The sequence below is a fragment of the Cucumis melo genome, chromosome 2 (assembly GCF_025177605.1).
Source record: "Cucumis melo cultivar AY chromosome 2, USDA_Cmelo_AY_1.0, whole genome shotgun sequence".
Lineage (NCBI taxonomy): Eukaryota > Viridiplantae > Streptophyta > Magnoliopsida > Cucurbitales > Cucurbitaceae > Cucumis > Cucumis melo.
Genome location: NC_066858.1, coordinates 12,164,489 through 12,181,033, shown reverse-complemented (window position 1 = coordinate 12,181,033; position 16,545 = coordinate 12,164,489). Strand labels below are relative to the sequence as shown.

General features: G+C 33.2%; 1 long non-coding RNA gene across 1 annotated transcript; it reads right to left on the bottom strand.

Annotated features, from left to right (window-relative positions):
* Nucleotides 1-1,327: 1,327 nt before the first annotated feature.
* On the bottom strand, nt 1,328-3,005 carry LOC103487270 (uncharacterized). The gene is made up of 2 exons (XR_537213.3): nt 2,571-3,005; nt 1,328-1,775 (listed from the first exon to the last, which is right to left on the bottom strand). It is a non-coding gene; the product is annotated as an uncharacterized LOC103487270 (long non-coding RNA).
* Between the last annotated feature and the right edge of the window lie 13,540 nt (nt 3,006-16,545).

Genomic DNA, 16,545 nt, shown 5'->3' with positions numbered 1-16,545 from the left:
TATTGTCACCAATACCCTTACATTGACGTTTTAAACGTGTCACCATTCTTTATACCTTGACACCAATATACTGTCGTCAATACCCTTACATTGACGCTTTAACTGTGTCATCCTTATCTATAACTCGACACCAATATATTGTTATTAATACCATTACATTGTGCTTTAAATGTGTCGTCGTTATCTATCACTCAACAGAAATATATTGTCATGTTTAAATGTTTCATTATACATAATTCTTGTCAAGAAATGTGATTTGATTATGTTGTTTGATCTATTTAATAAAGGAATATATGTCGACACTTATTTGACGTTGTTATTTTTGAATTTGCAATACATATTTTTCTGTCATATATTTCTCTTGTAAAAGAAATTAAATACATGATTTAACATTATCCATATATATGTCGACACTTGTTTAATAAAGGAATATATGTCAACACTTGTTTGACATTGTTATTTTTGAATCACACATAATTCTTGTCAAGAAATGTTATTTAATGATGTTACTTCTGTTCAATAAAGGAATATATGTCGACACTTGTTTGACGTTATTTTTGAATTTGCAACACATATATTTTCCTGTCATATATTTCTCTTGTAAAAGAAATTAAATACATGATTTATCTTTACCCATATATATTTTGAATGATTTTTATATCGATAATAACAAATGTAAATTACATTGTCGGTAAAGGTTTTACAATAATCCAAAAGATAAATTAACTGTAATACATATATGTGTGGCCTAATCTAGCAAACTAATGCATAAATGGACTTGATTGACCTCTCATGGATTCTTCAACTACATGCAAATTTACCAAAAATGAACCTTAGTCAACATTCATTAGGTACATGCATAACCATAAGCAACATTAAGAACATGACAAACAAATTTCATAACCTAAGGATGAACATTGAGGAAAATCTAAATATTTTTCGAGAATCAAGGGTAATCTTAAACAAAGATATTAAGGGTCCTGCCTTTGTTGAGTTCGACAAGCAAGAGGCATAAAATACAAGGCTACAAACCTCTCCATTTGATTATGAGGTAAAACTAATGGCTACTATTTCCCTTTGGTTAACAAATGTTTCTAACTATTAAATAATACCAAAGAGTAATGCATATAAAAGAATACTAACAAATGTTTATAAATATTAAAAAGAGTAACGCATGGTAGAAAACAGATGATGACTTTTTCTTTTTGTAAAAAAGATTAACAAAGGTTGGGAAAGATGCAACTAACTGGTAATAGGTAACCATCGTCCTCAAAGAAAACCAAGAAAGAGAGGTAAGACAATAGAAAAGAAACTTAGAGCGAGGATGGAAGAGAGGGCAAGGAGGAAGCGTCTACGTATGATGTAAAATTTGAAACATTATTCATAGTTAAAGTACAATGAAGTGTCACCAACCATCCGGAGGCCTCAAACTACTTGCTCCATTTGGTTAATCTTATTGTTTTTACCTTTGGTTAGATGATTTCAAATGAATTTGGATGTGTTAAAATGATGAGTTTTTAAAATTTAAAGAACCCATCAACTCCCTAACAAATTTTCCAATTGCTCTAAGAATTTTATTATTTCTTCCACTCCAAAGCCCACAAAAATAGCACAAAAAAAAAAAAAAGCTTCTTAGATGACTTATGGGAGTTAGGAAGATTAAAATGTCTTGACTTCAAGCTAAATGAAAATTTACAGCAATAACCACCGGACGGAGTAGATGTCATCGGACGGAGGATCCTTCACCACGAGCAGAACTGGAGAAGGAGCTTTCGCTGTAATAACCACCGAACAAATCTGAAGTTAATGGTTTGATTCAAACATTGGACCCCTTTACAAAAGTTTAACAAGCACTAACAAGCTTAACAAGCTTAACAAGTCATTATGAAAAAAATGTCCTATAAGATACTTTGTTTACCACCTCCTCAAAGATCCAATTTGATTCCCGTTACCCATCAAGACAACTTAGTAAACTTCGATTAAATTATAAGAAGCAGAATTAGGGACCAAATCAAAAGAGGGAAACTAGGATGGTAATTTGACCTTCTATTGAAAGATAGAAAAAACAAAATAAGAGCAATCTATTTAGACTTGGCCATCAAGAATTCAATCAATGAGAAAAGCAGATTCTTTAGACAATGAGGCTGGTTTGTTAAGATCGCAGTTTTTAGATTCAATATTACAAAAAAAAAAAAAAAAAAACTAACAACAATTTCTTGCAAGGCCAATTTAATTAAGAATCTATCCATAAGTAAAACATTTGAACTTCAGCAAAGTAGATGATAAATCAATCTATAGTTCAGATTGTGTTTGTCTGTTCATGTATCAGGAATAAGAGACGTTAACCCCAATGTTACTCTATCAAAATGTATGAAATTAGGGTCTCAATAGATTATGTTTTCCTCCATGGTTTGTTCCAAGTAGCCTAATTTAATTAATGTAAAGGAATGGCAATGATGGATAATAGAAAATAACAGAGTATTTCACCAGATGACTCAAAATAGCAAACAAACAACTCAAATTTCAGCAAAAAAATGCAAATAGGAGAAAAGAGGGTGAAGGGAACGAACGAGCAATAAGAAGCATTATAGGAATGAATAGAGAACGAATCGAATGAAGGAATGACCAAGAAGAAGCATCGGATGGCGGAAGACAACGAACGAAGATGATGTGAACTTGATTTAGACGGCGTTGCGACCCAAAATTTGACCGTAGTGGCTAGATTTCTTTATTCGAAGGCGTTGCAAAATTCGACGATAGTGGCTAGATTTCTCGGTTCGATGGCGTTGCCTTGTTGTGGTGTTTGGATGGCGGTGGCTAGAAAATTGTTTCGATGGCGACGGGTGGGGGAAAATTGGAAGGCAAGGGTTTTTTAGCGTTTCAAATAGATGTTAGCAGCTGGAGGAGTTTTCCACGACAAGGGATTTGAACATTTTTGGCAGTGAGAGGGGGAAATGCATGGATAATAGATTTTAATTGCGTGAAATAGGAAATTCCAAAAATTTGAAATAAATATTTTTTTATTTGAAAATATGTTTAGTGACCCAAATTTGTTGTTAAATAACGACACAAAATTATGTTTAGAAGAATTAAATTGTGTCAAGAAACAATACGTATTTTTATTTTCAACGAAACGATTTACCTCACCCCATCCTTTTTTCTTGATTTCAAGTGTCATTAAAATCTATTTTTCTAGTAGTATATATGTTGACCCCATTTGCCAATCTACTAGTGGCGAGTTTTGAGTTTTTACGAGTAACTGTTATTTTGAGTTAGTCTTTTGGCTCGTATAGGTTGGAGTTTTAGTTATGGGTTGTTCGAGTTTGTTAGTTTTAACTCTGATCTTGATTTATTGTACATATGTCTATGTCAGACTTCTGTCGTTGTATATTCGGTAAGTGTGGGCTATACTACAGTACACTACAATTCCTATGTGTTTATAAATAGTTGAATGTATTTTATGTTTCTGCTGTGTTATCAAGTTTTAGTTAGGAGTAAGTTTAGGGTTGGTAGGTATTGCTGAGGTAAATGACATTATTTGTTGATCAGTTGCACCGTCTCTTGGGCTAAGTGTAGGTGGCTTGGGTGGGCGTGTGACAGGTCTTCTTATAACGAGATGCCCTAACATACTATTTGCACCCTTCTTCCAAAAATCTAAATTGTAGAGACCTCAAATTTGATATTATAGTTTTAAACTGAAAGTTGTTCTTCACTACTATAATGCAAAAACACTTTAAAAGCACTTCTTATAAATTTTTCCCATCAGATCACCATGATAAGAAATCTCTCTTATAACTTCATCATTTGAAACAGAAGAAGAAGAACTCATATTCAACAACATCTCAACATTGTCTCGTAAAGTTGTAATGCCTAAAAAAAAGGTAATTTTAAATTTAATTATCTTAGTTCAATTTATTTATGTTTGAATTTTTTATGTTATTTGAGAATTATTTGATTTTGGAATGAATATTATTGATTTAATTATTTTGGTGAGATTTAAGAATTTTAATTAATTATATAGAAATATATCATAATTAAATTTTTGGAAGAGAAAGATAATTATATTAATGATACTATAATTATTAGGGATCGTTTGGGGTAAGGGTTGGGTTATGGAGGGTTAATGTTATGATAAAACTAATAATATGATAGTATGTATTTGAGGGAAGGGTTGTATAGGTAATACTAATGGTAATACTAATACTAATAATAATAGTACTACTACTAGTATTGCTACTACCACTGCTTATTTAGCCCTCTTTTAACCCTCTTCGGTCCACGTGCACTATTCCCATCTCATTATTCATCATCTTCTCCACCACAAAAACCCTAGCCTGTCACCACCTCTAACCATATCCGTTCACCATCACGTAATCGTTGCAACCTCCACCGTCGATCGTAGCACCCCGCAAGGTGCGTAGCATCGTCGTCCGGTTGCTTCTCCATTCGCGAAGTTTTGTCAAGCCTCCGCTTCGCAAGTTTTCATCATTGTTTTTCTATTGCACACAACTGTTATCGAAGATCCAATTTTTTTGTTTAGTCTTCCGCGTGAAGTCCGATCGATTTGCGTTTTCATCCATCGTTGAATGTCGTCATCTCTTCTGTTCCCTTAAACCGAGCTGATCCCTTCTACTACGAACCATGTACACAAACATACAGCTAAAATCGAGCTATTATCCTCCAGCTATGAGCCAAGCCGGATTTGTTCTCCTTTCCTTCAAGCCAAGCCGTCAGTTAGCTTCTTGCCCTTTCTTGAAGCAATTTGAGCCTTGTAGTCAATTATTTGTGAGTTTTAGTGTGGGTTTTGATTTTGAACCATCAAATGGTAATTTTTTATTGAAATAAGTTAAAGTTGGATTTATTTGGAATTTTGCTTGAAGGTTTGGCTACTTTTAATTGGAGATTGAGTTGCGAAATTTTCCCAATCAAGGTTGAATTGGGTTTAACCTCAACTTTGGGTAAGTTGTTTTGTGATGGTTTTTAGGGTCTTTAGCCAACTGTTGATTTATTATTTTGGTTGTTGATTTCCCTTGCTGTTTAAGATTGGTTCTTTGGAGATTTGGTTCTTTGGAAACTTTGACTGTCAGCTAGGATTTATTTGTTAGCTAATCTCTGATTCTACTACTAAACCTCAGAATTAGAATTAAGAGCTTGCATATACTTTTCATTATGCATTGATGTAGCTAAGATGCATAACGTGTTGATATTGATGACTGATATGGATTGATGATATAGATGACTAATATGGTTGACTAATATGTTATGATGCATGGTATATTAACAACATGATAAGGACTATATGATTGATATTCATGTCATATTATGATGTTTATGGTATGCTACATGTTATGTTCTAGTGTTCTGTTAACTTTGCCTATTAAGGTTGTACCTACATGGGTGTCCCTCAGGATCACCATTTTTTCATAGATTTATGACTATCTGAGTTCGACGGGACCACCAATTTGTCATGAAATGTTATATAAATGGCCTAACGGGGTCACTTACAGTCTGATTGTCTTTGATGTTCCTTCGAGTTCACCATCAGACCAGATGTACGTGTTCCTACTGGATCACTAGATTGTGTGTGTTCGGAAGCACGATAGTTTTTAGGTACTTCCTTGCGGAACCCTAGTGGAAAGTTAATAGATACCTCTCAAGACTAGTAGTTTATACTCACTCTTTCTATGTTTAATTTTTTAGGCAAACGTATTGATAGAAGAAAGCTAGCGAATAACCAAAAGGGTCCGTGAGACTTACCATAGGGGAATTGATGCTTCCGCCTTTATGTTTACAATATTTTGAACTTTAGAATTTTTAATTGAATTTATCGAACTTATGAATTATTCTATATTATTTTCTTTAAAAGTTGGATAGAGCTCAAACTAGGATTAAATTTTTTAGCATTTATTTCTATTTTTCCAAACTATGATTTATAAATGAGTATTTGAAAATTTAGTTTCCTCTTTCATTTTAAATAATTAAACCTTTATTATTTTATTATTAATGACCTCAGCTTAGTATAAGGAGTTGGATCTTCATAACTGGTACAAGAGCAGAACCTCTCCCAATAAGATATGGTTCAGGGACGAACCAAGCGAATGTTGGTGGGCATGTATTGCCCCAAGTTTAGGAGGGGGACATGAATGAAATTAAGGTTAAGAAAGACTTAAAACAATTAAAGATGCATCTTCCTTTTCGGTGGCTCAATTATAGGAACTCCAGAGTTAAACGTGTTTAGCTTGGAGCAATTCTATGTTAGGTGACCTGGAAATTTTCCTAGGATGTATGTGAGTGAGGACAAAGCATGCTGAAAAAACTTGTATTGGTTTGTGGAGAGAACTTTCACTCTAATAAGCCTTTAAGACAATTAAAGATGATGTTGCTAGGTCACATAGGATCTAGGGAAATGTCAGAGATCCGAATCGTGGGCCTGGGACGTTACAAAAGTACTAGAAGAAGACATTTCCAAATAATTAAGACTTATATGAGCAATTAATGAATATCTACTAGTTGCATCTTTAGTAAAAGCTAAATAGCAAGTAACATCATTGTCTTATTCTATTGGTACCATAATTTGAGAATTGTTTTTACCAAAATCAAGTAAAATAGATAATTCTACCTACTCGTCCAATTGAAACTCTTCGTATATTAAACCAACCAAACAATTAAAGTTGATTCAGACATCTACCAAAATTCTAGCAACTAAGTAATTCTCATAGAAATTACATCAATTCCATTGACCTCCATAAAAAACAGCTATAACAATAGATATTGTATTATGTACAAAAAAAAATACAATAAAGTATCCAATAGTGATAGAAAGTATATCAATTCCATTGTCCTCCATAAAAAACAACTATAGCAATAGACATTATATCATATACAAAGGAAATGTTGGGTTTTATGTTCTAAAACTCGTAGATAGTAAATATAATTCATTCACCGTTATTAATAAAGTGTTGTTATTATTATAATTTCAACAAGTGTTATTGATTTTATTATTATTTTTTCTTTATAACCTAAATCCAATAAATTAACATCCTAAGTTGTTTGATGAGTTTTGACTAGTATGTAGAGACATACAAGGATCAATGTTTGAGATCAGCTTAAAGGGCTTATAGTATATGGATAAAGTTTGGTACCTTATCCTAGTAACACTACGGATACGGCTCACTTTGTATTTTATACAAACGTAATGATCCAACGTGTTTATGTAGGTGACATGCGAGTGAGAGTATGCTATGCAATGAGTTTCCATAAGATTCCACGAAATAGTAACCACTAGATGTAACTCCGTTAACTAGTTGGGTTTCTATATCATTAGGATGACCTAGGTAGCTTAGTCTTAATCTTGAGTTTATTATGAACTCCTGCTTGCGAGGGATTGTCCTTTGATTTGTACGGATAAGAGTTGCCAGATTGTCGACTTAATATGCTTATCATTTTGGGGATAAGATCAAGTGGGGAGCTGGGAATATAATCCTACAAGATGGTCGCTCCTTGCCGACTTTAAGGTAAGTAGATCAGTGTTCCCTTAAATGGTGTCACCGGGACTTGAACAAAGGGTCCTACCCTCTCATGAGAGGGATTTCTGTTTAGTGGTTGGACCATAAACAAGTTGTTCATTAGAGGAGCACTAGTATTTAAGCCTAGAAGTAACCCAGGGGTAAAACGGTAATTTGACCTAGCTAGTGTTAAGAAACCTGTGAAGGACTCACTTACTAGTATTGGTGTATATTCGTGGATACAGAAACATATCTATAGTGAGAATAATTCAGCAGTGAGTCTTTAATGAAGTGTATACACAGTTAAAGTATATTGATTAATGTGGTTAATGAGTTTAGTCAATTAATCTCATATCGTTGTAATTTCTAATTTGTAGGTCCATTAGGTCCTCTTCCTAGCTCGTAAAAGGTAATGAGGTTTATATATATTGGTTGTAATTTAAAATGTTCATATTTACTTTGGCAATTAATATAAGAAAAATTGTATTGGGTGGCACAATAAAAATTTAATTTAACAGTATTAGCACTAACCTTTTCCATTTTGCAAATATAGAAACTTTTTAATTTTGGTTGATATTTTTTATTTTAATTTTTTCAATTCCAAAATTGTCCTTCTATGAATCTCCACTTTTTTTCTCCTCCTCTTCGGTTTCTTTCTTTTATCGTTCTCCTTCATTCTTCATTTTCTTCTCCTCTTCTCCATCGTTCTTTTTCACGGCTTCTTCTCTTCGTCTACTTCTTCTCCCCTCGTCTTCTTCTCCCTCTTATTCATCGTCCTTCTCTTCTCTCTTATGTTTCATTCTTTTAGATTTCTCCCTATTCGTCTATTTCTTTTTTTTTTTTTATCGTTTTCTCCTCGTCTTCTTCTTCTATTCTCCTCATTTTTTCTCCAGGGAAAACAAGAATTATGTATGTATTTCTTTCCCTTTTTTAAAGCCCTAATATTTTTCTTATACTTATGTACGTATTTTGGTGTCCAAAATTGGTAAGGGAATTTGATCATTATCTTTTCCTTCTTTTTTTTTCTGTGAATCGCTCATATTTATTATTTATTGAAATTAAGGCTACAATTTGTTCTTCCTCATCTCTTTTATTTGTTCTTTTATTTGTTCCTCATATCTTTTACCGAAAGGGACTTTGCAGATTCGTTAGGTTTCATTTAGTTACGTTTGGTTTTTTTTTATTTGTATCAGTTTTTTATATCAGTGGTATGATGTACTGATATTATATGTATTAGTTGACTAATACACTTTGTAGTTATGGTTAAGCTTGTAGTAATTGTTTTTCAGAGTGGTCAGTGGGATGAGTAACATTGCTACGTGGATTACAAAACAAATTATGTTTTTGTTGATGGAGTTGTATCATCATTTGATTCTTTTGTGAACTTGATTCGTACTTAAGTGTATTAAATCTAGTTTGATTCTTTTGTCAATAGTTTAGTAAGTGTATCAACAACATACCAAGTGTTTCAAACTAATAATATGTATGAATGAAGTTTAGCAAGTGATTAAGTGTATTAAATCTATCAAATGTATCAACAAACAATAACAAGTGTATCAACGATATATAAAATGTATCATTCTTAGTGCATCAAGTGTATTTAATTGATTGAGTGTATCAACAGTTGAGCAAATGTATCAACAACATATCAAGTGTTTCAAACTAAAATATGTATCAACGAAGTTTAGCAAGTGATTAAGTGTATTAAATCTATCAAGTGTATCAGCAAACAATAACAAGTGAATCAACAATATATAAAGTGTATCATTTTTAGTGCATCAAAGTGTATTTAATTGATTGAGTATATCAACAACATATCAAGCGTATCAAACTAATAATATGTATCAATGAAGTTTAGCAAGTATTTAAGTGTATTAAATCTATCAAGTGTATCAGTAAACAATAACAAGTGCATCAACGATATATAAAGTGTATCATTCTTAGTGCAGGAATTGTATTTAATTGATTGAGTGTATCAACAACTGAGCAAGTGTATCAACAATATATCAAGTGTTTCAAACTAATAATATGTATCAGTGTAGTATTAGAGAGTAAAAAAAGTGTATGAGCAGTCAATCAGCAAAACAAATAAAGTATATCAACGGTATGAGATACCTTTTTGCTTGCTGTGTGATCTGGCATTGGAAGATGCGTTATGCATATGGAATTGATGGAACTTTCTATATGTATTGAGATTACTCCATATATCTATAACTTGGCAAAAAATGATTCTGCAAAATGACTATAAAGTATGCGAGATGCATATGACATGATATGAATTACGGTGAAAGAATTGAAAGGAAAAGAATTTTATGTGAATTATGATGAATGATAAAAAGGGTGATTCTCCCTTGAGATTTATGATTTGTTAATAAATGGAGATGTGAAAATGCTTAATGCCTTGAATTAGTGTTTTTAAAAATTCAAAGATATAATGATTAACTTAGATATTATTTATATTGTTTGATTTGGTAAAATAGTTATGTTGTGTTAAGGCAACCTTGTTTAGTAAAGGTATTAATAAAAGATCTAACTCACTAGATGTTTCGTATAACGTTTAAAATGTTTTGTTTTATCCCCCCTCCCCCCACAAGTAGCTAAGGACATCTAGCGTTGTACTTGCAACTTTGATCGCCTTTTGTGCCTTGTAATTGCATCATTTTTATGGAAAACTGAGACTGCACAGCGGAAGAAGGAATCGAAAATTACTCTAGATGCATCTAAACTAATTTAAAAGTTAACATGCTTAATAACTACCCTAATTACACTAATTAGGGTTAAGAGAAAGTACTTACCTTTGAAGCCTCCCGATCCTCGATATCTCCTCACGAATTGGGACCACCATTAGTGTTGATCCGCTATTCTCCGGACTTAGAACCGAGTTATTGGACCAGTTAAGTGAAGGAATATTGAGAGAGGAATGGAAAAAGGTTTATGTGAGACAGGTGAGAAAATTTTGAATGTTTTGAAAAATTTCTCCAAATTATCAAAAGTTTCAAAAGAGTTCTCCAAACATATTTTTATATAAAAATTACATGCAAAATGCATGAAAAATTTTCACCAAAAATCAACCTCTTATTCCACTTAATCTTATTGGGTTTGTTGTTTACATCAAAAATCAGAGGTTGATTTTTGGTGAAAATTTTTCCACTAAGTGTTAGTGGGATTATCCAACAAAATATTGGATCTTCACACTATCTTTAGTCCAAGAACAATATGGTCATTTGACCAACTAAGTCAAAATCAAAATTTGACTTTTTTTTAACATTTTGTTCGTCTTAAGTAATTCTGACCTCCCGAGTATGAATCTGCATTCATTTTTTTAAAAATTTAAATCACATTTGAATATAAAATCGGTCAAAGTTTGACTTTTCAAAGTCAAATGTCAACATTTTAACTTTTCACAACTTTAACCATTTCCATCAATTCTGAGCTTTCGAATATGAATCTGTATTCATATTTTTAATATTTAAATCAAATTCAAACATAAAGCTCTATAATCGACGGTTATATATTCGTCGGTTTCTCTCTCTATCTAATTCGAACAATTTGAATTATTCCAACATATTTTTCTAAGATAATTCCATATGAGCTAGTAGGGGAACCTAATGAACCGATAGATCATGGGCTCCAATGATCTGAGATTAACTGCCTAAACCCTTTTAAACTGAGCTAATCAACATTCGTTAACTAACGGATCATTCCACTAAAGTCTCGTAGTTGCACTCCTCTCACTATAGATATATTTGTGTCCATTTGATATAACCATGATTAGTAAGTTAATCATTCAAAGGTTGTTCGTAACTCAGTTGGGTAAAAATATCGTTTTACCCCCTGAGACTACTTTTATTCCTTAAGTCCCTCTGATCCACTATTGAATATTTGGTTTAAGGTCTAACCTATAAATCAAATCTCTCTTGGGCTAATGAAAGGGCGAGATCCCTTGTTCAAGACTTGGATTCAGTCCTTAAGAGAACAACCTATTTACTAACCCTAAAGCGGGTAGGAGTGAATTTCGTCTTGCACTCTATGTCCCTAGCCATCCACTCAATCTTACCCCTCAAATGGGAGGCTTATTGGACCAGCGCCGTTGAGCTACCCTCACCTATGCAGATCTAAGGATAATACCGTTTGAACAGAAGTTCATAGTTAGCTCAGGGTTAAAATTAAGTTACCTAGGTCATCATAATTGAAATAGTTAGTTTATATAGTCAACAGTGTTATAACTTAAAAGTGACTATTTCATGGTTTCAGTCTTGTGTAAACTCTTTACATAGGATGCCACCACTCCCATGTCTCTACATAAACGATTCAGGATCACATCGTTTGTACTAACTATAGAGCGAGTTGCATCCATAGTATTCGGAATAAGGTGCCCAACCTTATTCATATACTATAGACTGTTTGGGCTATAGACTCAAACTTGATCCACATTTATGTCTCTACATAAAGTTCAAGTCTACACCAGATAGCCTCGGGACCTTTGTTAATTGGATCCAAGATTATAGTATTCTATTTTCACTAATAAGTCCTCAATAACCACTTTATTCAATATAATATAATTTTAACTACAAACTACGATTTTTAGGACATAAATTCCAACACATTTTAGTGGCCACTATTATCTCGCATAGCATGTAGAAGCTAGGCGAGAAGAGTCAAGTCGTCTATTTGAATCTACTATGTTTCTTTTGAAAGACTTGTGTACTAAGAATCAAATGTACCCCTGCGATTTGTTTATCAAAGAAGCTTTCTCGTTTCATTCAAGTTCAAATTTCGCATTTAAATTTGTGGTTTAAGTTGTTCTACTTACTAGGCGTTCAACGTGCTATCTCACAGAGAGATACGTGTTGAGTGACTAGGAGACACACCTTCACTTGGTCGCATGAGGTGACATTTAGGATGGGACGTGACGTGATCTAAACGATCGCTTACCATCGCAACACAATCGTTTAGTCTGGCCAACACGATCATTTAAATTTGGACCTATTTTTCCATTGTTTAAAAAAAACTACACGATCAGGTGAATATGATTTAAACGATTGCTTACCATAACAACACCATCATTTAGCATCATCAACACAATCGTTTAGATTTGAAGCTCTTTTTCCATTGTTAAAAAGAACTACATGATCATGTATGATGATCGTTTAGAAGATGATTACATACGTGCGTATGGACAATTAATCTCGCGTGTTGACTGAGGCATTTTTGGTATTTTCCATTGTGAGTCTATATGCTTTTTTCGTTTTTAGAATTGTTTTATACGGTGTAAATATTAACTGGTTTGTTATATTGTTTTAAAAGACCCCTAGTTTTGACTTAGTTATCAATATTAATATTTTGGGTATGTTCTTTTCTAACTATTACTATTAACATTTAAATACTTTTAGTATATATTTATCTTCAAAATTATAATTTATTTTCATATAGCTTTGCATATGCATTGTAAATGTCTTGTATATTTAAGTGTACATACAAGGCTTACTATTTCGAATTTAGATTAGTACAAGAATTTGAACCTCCCGATTACCTCTATCACATTATGTAACAAATTTAATTGCATAGATGAACCATTTTAATGGCCCAAAATGTAAAATGTATTAGGAAATAAATCAAATCTCCTAAATCTCCTTTCATAATTTAAGCCCCTAATCGTAAATTATTTATAATTAATTGTTATTATTTTCTACCATATTTATCTCATTGTAATTGTATAAGTGTTAAGATCTATCAATGAAAATAATTAAGTAATTCAGTATAATTTCTTTTACAGTCCTTATATGGTATCAGAGCTTCTCTCAAACTAAAGTTTTTTCTACATACCTCTTCTCAATGGCCACCTCCAACTCCCAAAATGATCCAATCACCACTGAAATTCCTACCAATGTCATTTCTACAGTACCATCACTATAAAATCAAATTGTTCCTACTTCTACCCTCTTCTTGCTATGGAAGTACCAAGTTTCTTCCAGTCTCAAAGCTCATTCCCTTTTTGGCCACATTGACGATTCCTTTCCCTGCCCTCTAGAATTCTTACCTACATCGGCTGCTGAAACCAATCCAAAACATCTTCAATGGCTCTCACGTGACCAAGCCCTCATCACCCTCATGAACGCAACCTTATCACCCTCTGCCCTTCCTCATGTCATTGGCTTAACCTCTTCCAAATCATTATGGTTGTCTCTAGAAAAGAGATATTCTTCCAATACCAGAGTCAATATCCTCGACCTCAAATCTTCACTTTACACCATTAAAAAAATGTGTCTGAAACAATTGAACAATATACTTCTCGAATCAAAGCACTTGTTGGCAAGCTTGCCGCCGCCTTTGTTTCTCTAGCAGAAGAAGAAATCTTAATTCATACCTTAAATGGTTTTTCTGCAGCTTTTAATGCCTTTCGCACATCAATTAGAAGTCGAAGTGGCATCATCTTCCTTGAAGAGCTTCACACCTTACTCATCTCAAAAGAATCCACCATAGCAAAATCATCTGCCATTGAAGCTTTTCCCACTGCCATAGCTACTGCACAGAATTTTCACACATCTCATGGAAGCTGTGGAAGAGGAAGAAAGAATGGTAACCCTAATTTTATTCCCAAAATAACTCTCAATTTTGTAGGTCTTCAAGAAATGGATCAGGTGGATTAAATAATTATGGAGAAAATAATTATGGGCCACATGGCGTCAACAACATCTCACAGCCCAATTACCATCATTCAAGGCCCAATTATTCCAACCCAAATCGTAGGCCATCAAATTTCTCTCCATCTCCCTATTCTAATTTCTCAATTCCAGCCAACTCTCACAGTGGGCTTATTCGGCCTATTCCTACACATGGGTTTAATTTTGGCAATGATAATAATTCTCGAATTTGACACATATTTTGTCAAATATGCAAAAAACAAGGACATGAAGTTCAATCGATTGTTGTAATCGCATGAATTTCTCCTATCAAGACCGACACCTACCCTCCCAATTAGCAGTGATGGCGGTAAACTCTATGAATTCTCAATCTTCTGAAAATACTAATAATTTCTGGTTATCTGACAGTGGATGTAACATTCATATGACGAATGAGTTGACAAATCTTAACCTATTTAACAATTATAATGGTGAGGAAATTGTCACAGTGAGAATTGACCGACCTTTAAATATTCAAAATATCGGCAATGGTAAACACTCAACTCCTTCTCATACCTTTAATCTTTTCAAAATACTCCATGCTCCACGACTTGCTATAAATCTCTTATCTGTTCATAAATTTTATCTTGATAATAATTGTATTTTCATTTTTTTTATGCTGACTGGTTCCTCATTCAAGATAAAGTCACCAGCCACACTCTGTATACTGGTACCCTATTTCCAATATTTCTACTCTACCCGCACCTGCCATGCATTCAAAAATTTTAAATTTTTATGCAAAACAGGAGAATTCATTATTATGACATTTTCGTTTGGGTCAAGTTCAATTTTATCTCACATTCGTCTTTCTCTGTCTTCTTCTCTTTCTATTTGCAATTGCACTAGTTGTCTAAAAAAAATGAAAAAATTACTCTTTCTTATGTCTTTATCTACTTCTCTTGCACCACTTGCACTTGTTCACAATGATGTTTGGGGTTCATCTCCAGTAATCTCTCTTAACGAAAATCGATATTATGTCAGTTTTATTCACAATTTTAGCTAATTTACTTGACTCTTTCCTATTGCTTATAAATAAGATGTTCCTTCTATTGTTCAAAAATTTGTTTTCTTTACGGAAAATCAACTATCTCAGGAAATGAAAGTTTTTCAATCCGACGGTGGTGGCGAATTCTTCAACAATTCTTTGCAATTTTTTTTTAATCCAAAGATATTTCTCATAAAAAATCATGTCCTTATACCTGTGAACAAAATGACATTGCATAATGTAAACATCGTCACATTGTTGAAACTGCAATGTCTTTAATTTTTTATTCCTCCATTAATCTTGAATTTTGGCCTTATCCCTTTTTTACTGCAGTTTTTCTTATTAATCGAATGTCTTCACCCTCTCTTCAAATTTCCCAAATCTCTCCTTCCATAATTTAAGCCCCAATTGTAAATTAATTGTAATTACTTGTCATTATTTTCTACCATATTTATCTCATTGTAATTAAAAATAATTAAGCAATTCAGTATAATTTTTTTTACGATCCTTATAACATTACATAATTCTTTAAAACAAAAAGTCAAATAACCCTTTGATGATATTCATGACTGCGTGAAAATATACATTTCCCTTTCCTTATTGATTTAGGTTTATCTTTTTTCTTCTTCTTCCTTCCACAACTCTCTTCTTCAGCATATCACACAACTGCTCCATCTCTGACACAATACAATTTCAAGCCTAATCTCCAACGCGACTTCTCCATCTCCGCCTGCGGAGTGGCTTCTCTAACACCATCCGCAGGACCTCAACGACACAAGAATCGAGCCACACCATGCAACAACCCAGCAGAGAGCGAGCCGCTAAAGATGAGCAAGAGTGACACTACGGAGACCAAGCATGACACCATGGTTGGGCGAGAAAGACACCGAGCGGGACAACAAGAGATTGGGTGAGAGGGAGACTGCTTTTTCCCGTGCGTTAGAACATATTGTTAGCTAATTCCACTCGAATTTGACATCACCAAAGGGTCGTCATTCGACATTTTTTCCAAAAATTGAGTCATTTGACACTTTCTCCTTGATTTTCAGGTCAATCATCACACGGAGTCTTTATATGCAGCTTATGTGTATTTGTTTTTAGATTTGTTTTTATTTATTTTCCACAATTATTAGTAGGGTTAGGTAGAAGCTAAAGGTTATTTCCAAAAAATATTTACACTGTTGTTCTGCTTTTGGAAAAGAAGAATGTACTATATATTTTTCTATTTATTAGCCTGATTTTGTTAATAAAATTATATTCAAGAGAGAAAAAACTCAGGAAGTATTCGATGATAGCCGTATACTACATAAAATACGCTGTAGAAATTCTTTTGAAAAAGTAGTAGGGGCAAGAAAAAATAATACCAAACCTC